This window comes from Staurois parvus, unplaced genomic scaffold, assembly GCF_062004578.1.
Source record: "Staurois parvus isolate SC_StPar_1 unplaced genomic scaffold, SC_StPar_1.0 ptg003103l, whole genome shotgun sequence".
NCBI lineage: Eukaryota > Metazoa > Chordata > Amphibia > Anura > Ranidae > Staurois > Staurois parvus.
The window spans coordinates 556-14,146 of record NW_028320899.1 but is presented as its reverse complement, the minus strand read 5'-3'; the positions used below and the strand labels follow the sequence as shown (position 1 = coordinate 14,146).

Genomic DNA, 13,591 nt, shown 5'->3' with positions numbered 1-13,591 from the left:
CTTAGTAGTTACCCCAAGCTCTGCTGATCCTCCGCTCAGTAGTAACCCCCAGCTCTGCTGTTCCCTGCTCTGCAGTAACCCTCAGCTCTGCTGATCCCCCAATTAGTAGTGACCCCCAGCTCTGCTGATCCCCCATCAGTAGTAATTCCCAGCTCTGCAGATTCTCCACTTAGTAGTAACCCCAAACTCTGCTGTTCCCCCACTCAGTAGTAACCCAGAGCTCTGCTGATCCCCCACTCAGTAGTAACCCCATCTCTGCTGATCCCCCACTCAGTAGTAACCCCATCTCTGCTGATCTCCCGCTCAGTAGTAACCCCATCTCTGCTGATCTCCCGCTCAGTAGTAACCCCATCTCTGCTGATCTCCCGCTCAGTAGTAACCCTGGGCTTTGCTGTTCCCCGATCAGTAGTAACCCCCAGCTCTGCTGATCCCCCACTCAGTAGTAACCCCCAGCTCTGCTGATCTCCTGCTCAGTAGTAACCCCATCTCTGCTGATCCCCCACTCAGTAGTAACCCCCAGCTCTGCAGATCTCCCGCTCAGTAGTAACCCCATCTCTGCTGATCTCCCACTCAGTAGTAACCCTGGGCTTTGCTGTTCCCCGATCAGTAGTAACCCTAGCTCTGCTGATCCCCAGCTCAGTGGTAACCCAGCTCTGATGTTCCCCACTCAGTAGTAACCCCTAGCTCTGCTGTTCAATACTCAGTAGTAACTCTCAGCTCTGCTGATCCTCCTCTCTCTCTGGTCCCCGCTCTCCTACCACTATATTGCTCCCACACCGTGCACCGTGTATGACATTGCTCCGATCCCCCAGCTCTGCTGATCCTCTGCCATTCAGTCATCTCTCTGGTCCCCACTCACCTTCCTCTATAGCATTCCCATGTTGTACATCACGTGTTGCTTTGACCCACTCCGGACCCCGCTCACCTTCCTGCCAGTCCAAGCTGCACCCCAGATGTGACGTCTGTACCAGACCCTCCCAGAATTTATACACCTGAACCGGAAGTGGCCGCTGATGATGTCTTTCCAGATTGCTTATTGGTCTCCCAGTGCATCCTGGGATATCTCATACCTGCAATAGCTCTCAAACAAAGCTAACTCGGGATAAAAGCCCCTCGAATGCTGCAGGTGTTGTTAGCGAGCGTTGTCATGGATTTCTACGGAGGCTTTGGAGGCGCTTTGCAGCAATAGGAAAGGGACATGGGGGATCATTTGTAAAGTGAAGCAAATGGAAGGTGTGAACAGGACTGTAGGGGAACCATTTTATTTAGTCGCAGAAGCTTTGATCGGCATTCCGATGCCACATTTTGAAGCCAGTGTAGACGAACCCCAAGAGCTTCGATCAGGTTGCAGTGATTGGGTTCCTGTTATCATCGCGATCGTCATCCTCCGCCGTGGACTCTCGGTGGTACAATGTATCAGATGTAGACAAATCTTCATTAGTAGATCCTATACATTGTATCACCTTGTAGACGTCTCTTCATACATTGCCCTTCGTACCCCAACATCCACAATTCTCCCTCCGTGTCTGATCCCTGTCCATGGTGCTGACGGAGATAATGTCCAGGATTTACTAAAGACCTCCAGACCGTTCACTCAGCTGTCAGCGAACACGGGGAAGCGGCGGGGAAGCGGAGGGGAAGCAGGGGGAAGCGGGGGGGAAGAGGGGGGAAGCGGAGGGAAGAGGGGGGAAGCGGGGGGAAGAGGGGGGAAGCAGAGGGAAGAGGGGGGAAGCGGGGGGGAGAGGGAGAAGCGGGGTGAAGTGGGAGGAAGAGGGGGGGAGGGGGGAAGTGGGGGAAGAGGGGGGAAGCGGGGTGAAGTGGTGGGAAGAGGGGGGGAGAGGGGGAAGCGGGGTGAAGTGGGAGGAAGAGGGGGGAGGGGGGAAGAGGGGGAAAGCGGGGTGAAGCGGGGGAAGAGGAGGGAAGCACGGTGAAGCACGGTGAAGCGGGGGGAAGCGGGGTGAAGCGGGGGGGAAGTGGGGTGAAGCGGGGGGAAGAGGGGGAAGCGGAGGGAAGAGGGGGGAAGCGGGGGGAAGCGGAAGAGGGGGGGAAGCGGGGGGAAGAGGGGGAAGTGGGGGAAGAGGGGGAAGCGGGGTGAAGTGAAGAGAGGGGAAGCGGGGGGAAGAGGGGGGAAGAGGGGGGAAGAGGGGGGAAGCTGTGTTCAATCCACAAATCAGACAAAATTCCCGCTTCTTATTTCCCAATATTTTTTGGTTTTGGATAGAAGAGTGAAAAGTAAAACCCTCAGTCAGGGTATAGGTGACCGCGCCCCCTGCTGGTCAGTGGCAGTCAGAACAGGATGTGAGTTAAAATCTCCCCAGTGGGGTCACAGACAGCTATGGCCCCCCAGTATTGCTCCCAGACCTGCACATGAGGAGCTCCCACCATCCCTGCTGGATTAATTATTTTTTTAAATGAAGAGGAGGAGATGGGGAATTACGTCTGAGAGATTTCACTACCGGACTATCCAAGACATAAGAAGCCAGAGGCTGACCTACCCGACACTCTCCTCCAACTAAAACGTCACCCTAGGGTGGTGTGTGTACCCTTCACTGTAATGAAATGAGCGAACGGCAATTGGATGGGAAACACTCATAGGACTGAGGACTGTTCATTCATACTACTACCCTCCACTGACACCAATGACGGGACACTATTCCTCCCACTGACACCAATGACGGGGCACTATTCCCCCCACTGACACCAATGATGGGGCACTATTCCTCCCACTGATACCAATGATGGGGCACTATTCCTCCCACTGACACCAATGATGGGGCACTATTCCTCCCACTGACACCAATGATGGGGCACTATTCCTCCCACTGATACCAATGATGGGACACTATTCCTCCCACTGACATCAATGATGGGGCACTATTCCCCCCACTGACACCAATGATGGGGCACTATTCCTCCCACTGATACCAATGATGGGACACTATTCCTCCCACTGACACCAATGATGGGGCACTATTCCTCCCACTGACACCAATGATGGGGCACTATTCCTCCCACTGACATCAATGATGGGGCACTATTCCCCCCACTGACACCAATGATGGGGCACTATTCCTCCCACTGACACTAATGATGGGGCACTATTCCTTCCACTGACACCAATTATGGGGCACTATTCCTCCCACTGACACCAATGACGGGGCACTATTCCTCCCACTGATACCAATGATGGGGCACTATTCCTCCCACTGACACCAATGATGGGGCACTATTCCTCCCACTGACACCAATGACAGGGCACTATTCCTCCCACTGATACCAATGATGGGGCACTATTCCTCCCACTGACACCAATGATGGGGCACCATTCCTCCCACTGACACCAATGATGGGGCACTATTTCTCCCACTGACACCAATGATGGGACACTGTTCCTCCCACTGACACCAATGATGGGGCACTATTCCTCCCACTGACACCAATGATGGGGCACTATTCCCCCCACTGACACCAATGATGGGGCACTATTCCTCCCACTGACACCAATGATGGGGCACTATTCCTCCCATTGATACCAATGATGGAGCACTATTCCTCCCACTGACACCAATGATGGGGCACTATTCCCCCCACTGACACCAATGATGGGGCACTATTCCTCCCACTGACACCAATGATGGGACACTATTCCTCCCACTGACACCAATGATGGGGCACTATTCCTCCCACTGATACCAATGATGGAGCACTATTCCTCCCACTGACACCAATGATGGGGCACTATTCCTCCCACTGACACCAATGATGGGGCACTATTCCTCCCACTGACACCAATGATGGGGCACTATTCCTCCCACTGACACCAATGATGGGGCACTATTCCCCCCACTGACACCAATGATGGGGCACTATTCCTCCCACTGATACCAATGATGGGACACTATTCCCCCCACTGACACCAATGATGGGGCACTATTCCCCCCACTGACACCAATGATGGGGCACTATTCCTCCCACTGACACCAATGATGGGGCACTATTCCTCCCACTGACACCAATGATGGGACACTGTTCCTCCCTCCCTGATACCAATGATGGGGCACTATTCCTCCCACTGACACCAATGATGGGGCACTATTCCTCCCACTGACACCAATGATGGAGCACTATTCCCCCCACTGACACCAATGATGGGGCACTATTCCTCCCACTGACACCAATGATGGGACACTATTCCCACTGGGCACAGTCTGGCCCCTCTAAAGTCTGATGGACAGTAAACTGGTCCTTTGTTTAGAAAGTTTTGTCAGCCCTGTTCTGGAGGGATCCCTCCTATACAGTGTATACGGTACATACGGTGTATATGGTGTATATGTATACCCCATACTCAAACAGCCCTCCCTGGACCCCAATGACCCGAACAACCTCAGACCCATCTCCCTGCTCCCATTTACATCCAAACTCCTCGAGCGCCTCGTCTACACCCACCTAAGCTCTCACCTCAACGACAACCACCTCTTCGATCCCCTACAGTCCGGCTTCCGTCCCCTACACTCCACCGAAACCCCCTACACTCCACTGAAACTGCCCTACACTCCACCGAAACCTCCCTACGCTCCACCGAAACCTCCCTACGCTCCACCGAAACCGCCCTACACTCCACCGAAACTGCCCTACACTCCACCGAAACTGCCCTACACTCCACCGAAACCTCCCTACGCTCCACCGAAACCTCCCTACGCTCCACCGAAACCGCCCTACGCTCCACTGAAACCGCCCTACACTCCACCGAAACTGCCCTACACTCCACCGAAACCCCCTACACTCCACCGAAACTGCCCTACACTCCACCGAAACCGCCCTACACTCCACTGAAACTGCCCTACACTCCAACGAAACCGCCCTTCACTCCACCGAAACCGCCCCACACTCCACCGAACCCGCCCTACACTCCACCGAAACTGCACTACACTCCACCGAAACCTCCCTACACTCCACCAAAACCTCCCTACACTCCACCAAAACTGCCCTACTCAAACTCTCCAACGACCTTCTAACCGCCAAAGCTAATGGCCACTATTCAGTCCTCCTACTCCTCCACCTCTCTGCGGCCTTCAACACCGTCCACCACCCCCTCCTCCTTACTAAACTACAATCGCTCGGCATTAGAGACTCCGCCCTCTCCTGGTTCTCATCCTACCTATCACAGCGCTTCTTCAGTGTTACCTATAATGCTACCACCTCCCCCTCACTCCCCCTCTCTGTTGGGGTCCCTCAAGGCTCTGTCCTCGGGCCCCTTCTCTTCTCCATCTATACCTCCTCCCTTGGCCAACTCATACACTCTCACGGCTTCAACTACCACCTCTATGCTGACGACACACAAATCTATCTCTCAACCCCCCACCTCACCCCCTTGGTCTCCGCCCCCCACCTCACCCCCTTGGTCTCCGCCCCCCACCTCACCCCCTCGGTCTCCGCCCCCCACCTCACCCCCTCGGTCTCCGCCCGAATCACACACCTACTGAGTGACATATCAGACTGGATGTCGCTCCACTTCCTTAAACTGAACCTCTCCAAAACCGAGTTTCTTGTCTTCCCCCCAGCCTGGACCCCCCCCCATTGACTTCTCCATCACATCCAACAATGTCACCATCAAATCCGCCCCCGCAGGCCAGAGTACTGGGTGTCATTCTGGACTCCAACCTATCCTTCCAGCCCCAAGTCCAATCTTTAACAAACTCGTGCAGACTCCGCCTCCGCAACGTGCAGACTCCACCTCCGCAACATGCCGACTCCACCTCCGCAACATGCCGACTCCACCTCCGCAACATGCAGACTCCACCTCCGCAACATGCAGACTCCACCTCCGCAACATGCCGACTCCACCTCCGCAACATGCAGACTCCACCTCCGCAACATGCAGACTCCGCCTCCGCAACATCACCAAAATCCGTACGTTCCTAACCCCAGAAACCACTAAACAGCTCATCCACTCCCTCATCATATCACGACTCGACTACTGCAACTCCCTCCTCACTGGCCTGCCTCACCGCTGGCTATCCCCGCTTCAGTCCATCCTGAATACGGCTGCCAGACTCATTCACCTTTCCAACCGCTCTGTCTCTGCCACCCCCTCTGCCAATCCCTCCACTGGCCTCCACCCCCCTCTGCCAATCCCTCCACTGGCCTCCACTCAGTGTCCTCCACCCCCCTCTGCCAATCCCTCCACTGGCCTCCACTCAGTGTCCTCCACCCCCCTCTGCCAATCCCTCCACTGGCCTCCACTCAGTGTCCTCCACCCCTCTCTGCCAATCCCTCCACTGGCCTCCACTCAGTGTCCTCCACCCCCCTCTGCCAATCCCTCCACTGGTCTCCACCCCCCTCTGCCAATCCCTCCACTGGCCTCCACTCAGTGTCCTCCACCCCCCTCTGCCAATCCCTCCACTGGCCTCCACTCAGTGTCCTCCACCCCCCTCTGCCAATCCCTCCACTCAGTGTCCTCCACCCCCCTCTGCCAATCCCTCCACTGGTCTCCACCCCCCTCTGCCAATCCCTCCACTGGCCTCCACTCAGTGTCCTCCACCCCCCTCTGCCAATCCCTCCACTGGCCTCCATTCAGTGTCCTCCACCCCCCCCTCTGCCAATCCCTCCACTGGCCTCCACTCAGTGTCCTCCACCCCCCCCCCTCTGCCAATCCCTCCACTGGCCTCCATTCAGTGTCCTCCACCCCCCCCTCTGCCAATTCCTCCACTGGCCTCCATTCAGTGTCCTCCACCCCCCTCTGCCAATCCCTCCACTGGCCTCCACTCAGTGTCCTCCACCCCCCTCTGCCAATCCCTCCACTGGCCTCCACTCAGTGTCCTCCACCCCTCTCTGCCAATCCCTCCACTGGCCTCCACTCAGTGTCCTCCACCCCCCTCTGCCAATCCCTCCACTGGTCTCCACCCCCCTCTGCCAATCCCTCCACTGGCCTCCACTCAGTGTCCTCCACCCCCCTCTGCCAATCCCTCCACTGGCCTCCACTCAGTGTCCTCCACCCCCCTCTGCCAATCCCTCCACTCAGTGTCCTCCACCCCCCTCTGCCAATCCCTCCACTGGTCTCCACCACCCTCTGCCAATCCCTCCACTGGCCTCCACTCAGTGTCCTCCACCCCCCTCTGCCAATCCCTCCACTGGCCTCCATTCAGTGTCCTCCACCCCCCCCTCTGCCAATCCCTCCACTGGCCTCCACTCAGTGTCCTCCACCCCCCCCTCTGCCAATCCCTCCACTGGCCTCCATTCAGTGTCCTCCACCCCCCCCCTCTGCCAATTCCTCCACTGGCCTCCATTCAGTGTCCTCCACCCCCCTCTGCCAATCCCTCCACTGGCCTCCACTCAGTGTCCTCCACCCCCCTCTGCCAATCCCTCCACTCAGTGTCCTCCACCCCTCTCTGCCAATCCCTCCACTGGCTTCCGATTGCGCAACGGATCAAATTCAAAATCCTAACACTGACGTACAAAGCCGTCCACCATACTGCCCCGAACTACATCACTGACCTAATATCCAAGTACCGCCCAACACGCACACTCCGCTCCTCACAAGACCTCCTTCTCTCTAGTTCCCTGGTCTCCTCCTCCCATGCCCGCCTCCAGGACTTCTCCAGGGTGTCACCCATCTTCTGGAACTCCCTGCCCCAATCCATCAGACTGTCACCTACCCTCCTCACCTTCAGGCGCACCCTGAAAACCCATCTCTTCAGGGAAGCCTACCCCACCCCCTGCTAACTTGCTGACCTCCTCCACTCTTCCTACCACTCCATCCCCCACAGCTATCTCCTCCTGTGCCACATCCCCTCCCTCCTAGATTGTAAGCTCCCAGGATCACGGCCCTCCATCCCCTCATGTATCACATTGTATTGGTATTGTTCTGTCACATGTTCTGTCCCCCTCTGTAATGTACAGCGCTGAGCCAACTATGGGGGCTTTATAAATACTGTATAATAATAATAATAATATAGTGTATATGATGTATATATGATGTATATATGATGTATATATGGTGTATATGGTGTATATATGGTGTATATGATGTATATATGGTGTATATATGGTGTATATGGTGTATATATGGTGTATATGATGTATATATGATGTATATGGTGTATATGGTGTATATATGATGTATATGGTGTATATGATGTATATATGGTGTATATGGTATATATGATGTATATATGATGTATATGATGTATATATGGTGTATATGATGTATATATGGTGTATATGATGTATATATGATGTATATATGGTGTATATGATGTATATGGTGTATATGATGTATATATGGTGTATATGGTGTATATGATGTATATATGGTGTATATGATGTATATATGATGTATATATGATGTATATATGATGTATATGGTGTATATGATGTATATGGTGTATATGATGTATATATGATGTATATGGTGTATATGGTGTATATATGATGTATATGATGTATATATGGTGTATATGGTATATATGGTGTATATATGATGTATATATGATGTATATATGGTGTATATGGTGTATATATGGTGTATATATGATGTATATGGTGTATATGTGATGTATATATGATGTATATATGGTGTATATATGATGTATATGGTGTATATGATGTATATGGTGTATATATGATGTATATGGTGTATATGATGTATATGGTGTATATATGGTGTATATATGATGTATATGGTATATATGGTGTATATATGGTGTATATGGTGTATATGATGTATATGGTGTATATGGTGTATATGGTGTATATATGGTGTATATATGGTGTATATGGTGTATATATGGTGTATATATGGTGTATATGGTGTATATATGGTGTATATATGGTGTATATGATGTATATATGGTGTATATATGGTGTATATGGTGTATATGATGTATATGGTGTATATGATGTATATATGATGTATATGGTATATATGGTGTATATATGGTGTATATATGGTGTATGTATGATGTATATGGTATATATGGTGTATATATGGTGTATATATGATGTATATATGATGTATATGATGTATATGGTGTATATGGTGTATATATAATGTATATATGATGTATATATGGTGTATATGGTGTATATATGGTGTATATGGTGTATATATGGTGTATATATGGTGTATATGGTGTATATATGGTGTATATATGGTGTATATGGTGTATATATGGTGTATATATGATGTATATGGTGTATATGTGATGTATATATGATGTATATATGGTGTATATATGATGTATATGGTGTATATGATGTATATGGTGTATATATGATGTATATATGATGTATATGGTATATATGGTGTATATATGGTGTATATGGTGTATATGATGTATATGGTGTATATGGTGTATATGGTGTATATGGTGTATATATGGTGTATATATGGTGTATATGGTGTATATATGGTATATATGATGTATATATGGTGTATATATGGTGTATATGGTGTATATGATGTATATGGTGTATATGATGTATATATGATGTATATGGTATATATGGTGTATATATGGTGTATATATGGTGTATGTATGATGTATATGGTATATATGGTGTATATATGGTGTATATATGATGTATATATGATGTATATGATGTATATGGTGTATATGGTGTATATATACATGTATATATGATGTATATATGGTGTATATGGTGTATATATGGTGTATATGGTGTATATATGGTGTATATATGGTGTATATGGTGTATATATGGTGTATATATGGTGTATATGGTGTATATATGGTGTATATGGTGTATATATGATGTATATATGATGTATATGGTGTATATGATGTATATGATGTATATGGTGTATATGATGTATATATGATGTATATATGATGTATATATGGTGTATATATGGTGTATATATGATGTATATATGATGTATATATGGTGTATATGGTGTATATATGGTGTATATATGATGTATATATGATGTATATATGGTGTATATGGTGTATATATGGTGTATATATGATGTATATATGATGTATATGGTGTATATGATGTATATATGATGTATATATGGTGTATATATGGTGTATATATGGTGTATATATGATGTATATATGGTGTATATATGGTGTATATATGATGTATATGGTGTATATGATGTATATGATGTATATGGTGTATATGATGTATATATGATGTATATGATGTATATATGATGTATATGGTGTATATGATGTATATATGATGTATATATGATGTATATGGTATATATGGTGTATATATGGTGTATATGATGTATATGGTGTATATGATGTATATGGTGTATATGATGTATATATGATGTATATATGGTGTATATATGGTGTATATATGATGTATATATGGTGTATATATGGTGTATATATGATGTATATGGTGTATATGATGTATATGATGTATATGGTGTATATGATGTATATATGATGTATATATGATGTATATATGATGTGTATATGATGTATATGATGTATATGGTGTATATGATGTATATGGTGTATATGATGTATATATGATGTATATATGATGTATATGATGTATATATGATGTATATATGATGTGTATATGATGTATATGATGTATATGGTGTATATGATGTATATGGTGTATATGATGTATATATGATGTATATATGATGTATATGATGTATATATGATGTATATATGATGTATATATGATGTATATATGATGTGTATATGATGTATATGATGTATATATGATGTATATGATGTATATGATGTATATGGTGTATATGATGTATATGATGTATACTGGTGTATATGGTGTATATATGGTGTATATGATGTATATGGTGTATATATAGTATATATGTGATGCATATATGGTGTATATGGTGTATATATGGTGTATATATGATGTATATGATGTATATATGATGTATATATGGTGTATATATGATGTATATATGGTGTATATATGATGTATATGTGGTGTATATATGATGTATATGATGTATATGATGTATATATGGTGTATATATGGTGTATATATGATGTATATATGATGTATATGATGTATATATGTGATGTATATATGGTGTATATGGTGTATATATGATGTATATGTGATGTATATATGGTGTATATGGTGTATATATAGTATATATGTGATGTATATATGGTGTATATATGATGTATATGGTGTATATGATGTATATATGATGTATATGGTGTATATATGATGTATATGATGTATATATGATGTATATGATGTATATATGTGATGTATATGTGATGTATATGATGTATATATGGTGTATATGATGTATATATGGTGTATATATGATGTATATGATGTATATATGATGTATATATGGTGTATATATGATGTATATATGGTGTATATATGATGTATATGGTGTATATGATGTATATGGTGTATATGATGTATATGATGTATATATGATGTATATGATGTATATATGATGTATATATGGTGTATATGGTGTATATGATGTATATATGATGTATATGATGTATATGATGTATATATGATGTATATATGGTGTATATATGGTGTATATATGATGTATATATGATGTATATGATGTATATATGATGTATATATGGTGTATATATGATGTATATGATGTATATATGATGTATATGATGTATATATGATGTATATATGGTGTATATATGATGTATATATGATGTATATGATGTATATATGATGTATATATGGTGTATATATGATGTATATGATGTATATGATGTATATGATGTATATGATGTATATTTGATGTATATGATGTATATATGGTGTATATATGGTGTATATGATGTATATATGATGTATATAGTATATATGTGATGTATATGTGATGTATATATGATGTATATGGTGTATATGGTGTATATGGTGTATATATAGTATATATGTGATGTATATATGATGTATATATGGATGTATATGTGATGTATATATGATGTATATGATGTATATATGTGATGTATATATGGTTATATGATGTATATATGATGTATATGTGATGTATATATGATGTATATGATGTATATATGATGTATATATGATGTATATATGGTGTATATATGGTGTATATATGATGTATATGGTGTATATATAGTATATATGTGATGTATATGTGATGTATATATGGTGTATATATGGTGTATATGGTGTATATATAGTATATATGTGATGTATATGTGATGTATATGTGATGTATATGTGATGTATATGATGTATATATGATGTATATATGATGTATATGTGATGTATATATGATGTATATGTGATGTATATGATGTATATATGATGTATATGTGATGTATATGATGTATATATGATGTATATATGGTGTATATGATGTATATATGATGTATATGTGATGTATATGATGTATATATGGTGTATATATGATGTATATATGATGTATATGTGATGTATATATGATGTATATGTGATGTATATGATGTATATATGATGTATATGTGATGTATATGATGTATATATGATGTATATATGGTGTATATGATGTATATATGATGTATATGTGATGTATATATGATGTATATGTGATGTATATATGATGTATATGTGATGTATATGATGTATATATGTGATGTATATATGATGTATATATATGATGTATATATATGATGTATATATGGTGTATATAGTATATATATGATGTATATATGTGATGTATATGTGATGTATATATGATGTATATGTGATGTATATGGTGTATATATGGTGTATATATGATGTATATATGTGATGTATATATGATGTATATGTGATGTATATGGTGTATATATGATGTATATATGGTGTATATGATGTATATATGATGTATATGTGATGTATATATGATGTATATGTGATGTATATGATGTATATATGGTGTATATATGATGTATATATATGATGTATATATGGTGTATATAGTATATATATGATGTATATATGTGATGTATATGTGATGTATATATGGTGTATATGTATATGTGATGTATATGTGATGTATATGATGTATATATGATGTATATATGATGTATATGTGATGTATATATGATGTATATATGATGTATATATGATGTATATGTGATGTATATATGATGTATATATGATGTATATATGATGTATATGTGATGTATATGATGTATATATGATGTATATATGATGTATATGTGATGTATACCTGGAATTCATCTTTCAGATCCGTGTTTTGCTGTGCGTCACCCTGCAGCGTGGTGTCACTGATCTGTGCGTAGTGCTGCGTAGCGCTGCAGTGGCCGGTGACATGGAACTCTTAGCTCCGCCCCCGACACCTGACATGAGAGGAAAGTTCAGCGACACCTAGAAATGTCCGGGAAGCCGGTTACATAAGAGGCCAATCCTATAGGTGGGGGCGGGGGAGGGAAATGTCCCAAAACTTCGCAGAGATCCGTCCATGGAAGAGCGGACAGCAGCGCCCTCTACCGGCCGCTCCCGGCAGCGCAGCCCGTCTCCTCTCCGCCGCAACAGGTTGGAGAAGTCCGGATTCCTCCTCCTGGGGACACTTCGCTGGTGGAGGAGCTGAGAGCAGCTGAGAGCCGGT

At 44.0% G+C, this 13,591-nt stretch overlaps 1 long non-coding RNA gene across 1 annotated transcript; it reads right to left on the bottom strand.

The window, feature by feature from the left end:
- Positions 1-1,246: 1,246 nt before the first annotated feature.
- Positions 1,247-13,381, bottom strand: LOC149428599 (uncharacterized). The gene is made up of 2 exons (XR_016310710.1): positions 13,193-13,381; positions 1,247-1,545 (listed from the first exon to the last, which is right to left on the bottom strand). It is a non-coding gene; the product is annotated as an uncharacterized LOC149428599 (long non-coding RNA).
- Positions 13,382-13,591: the final 210 nt, after the last annotated feature.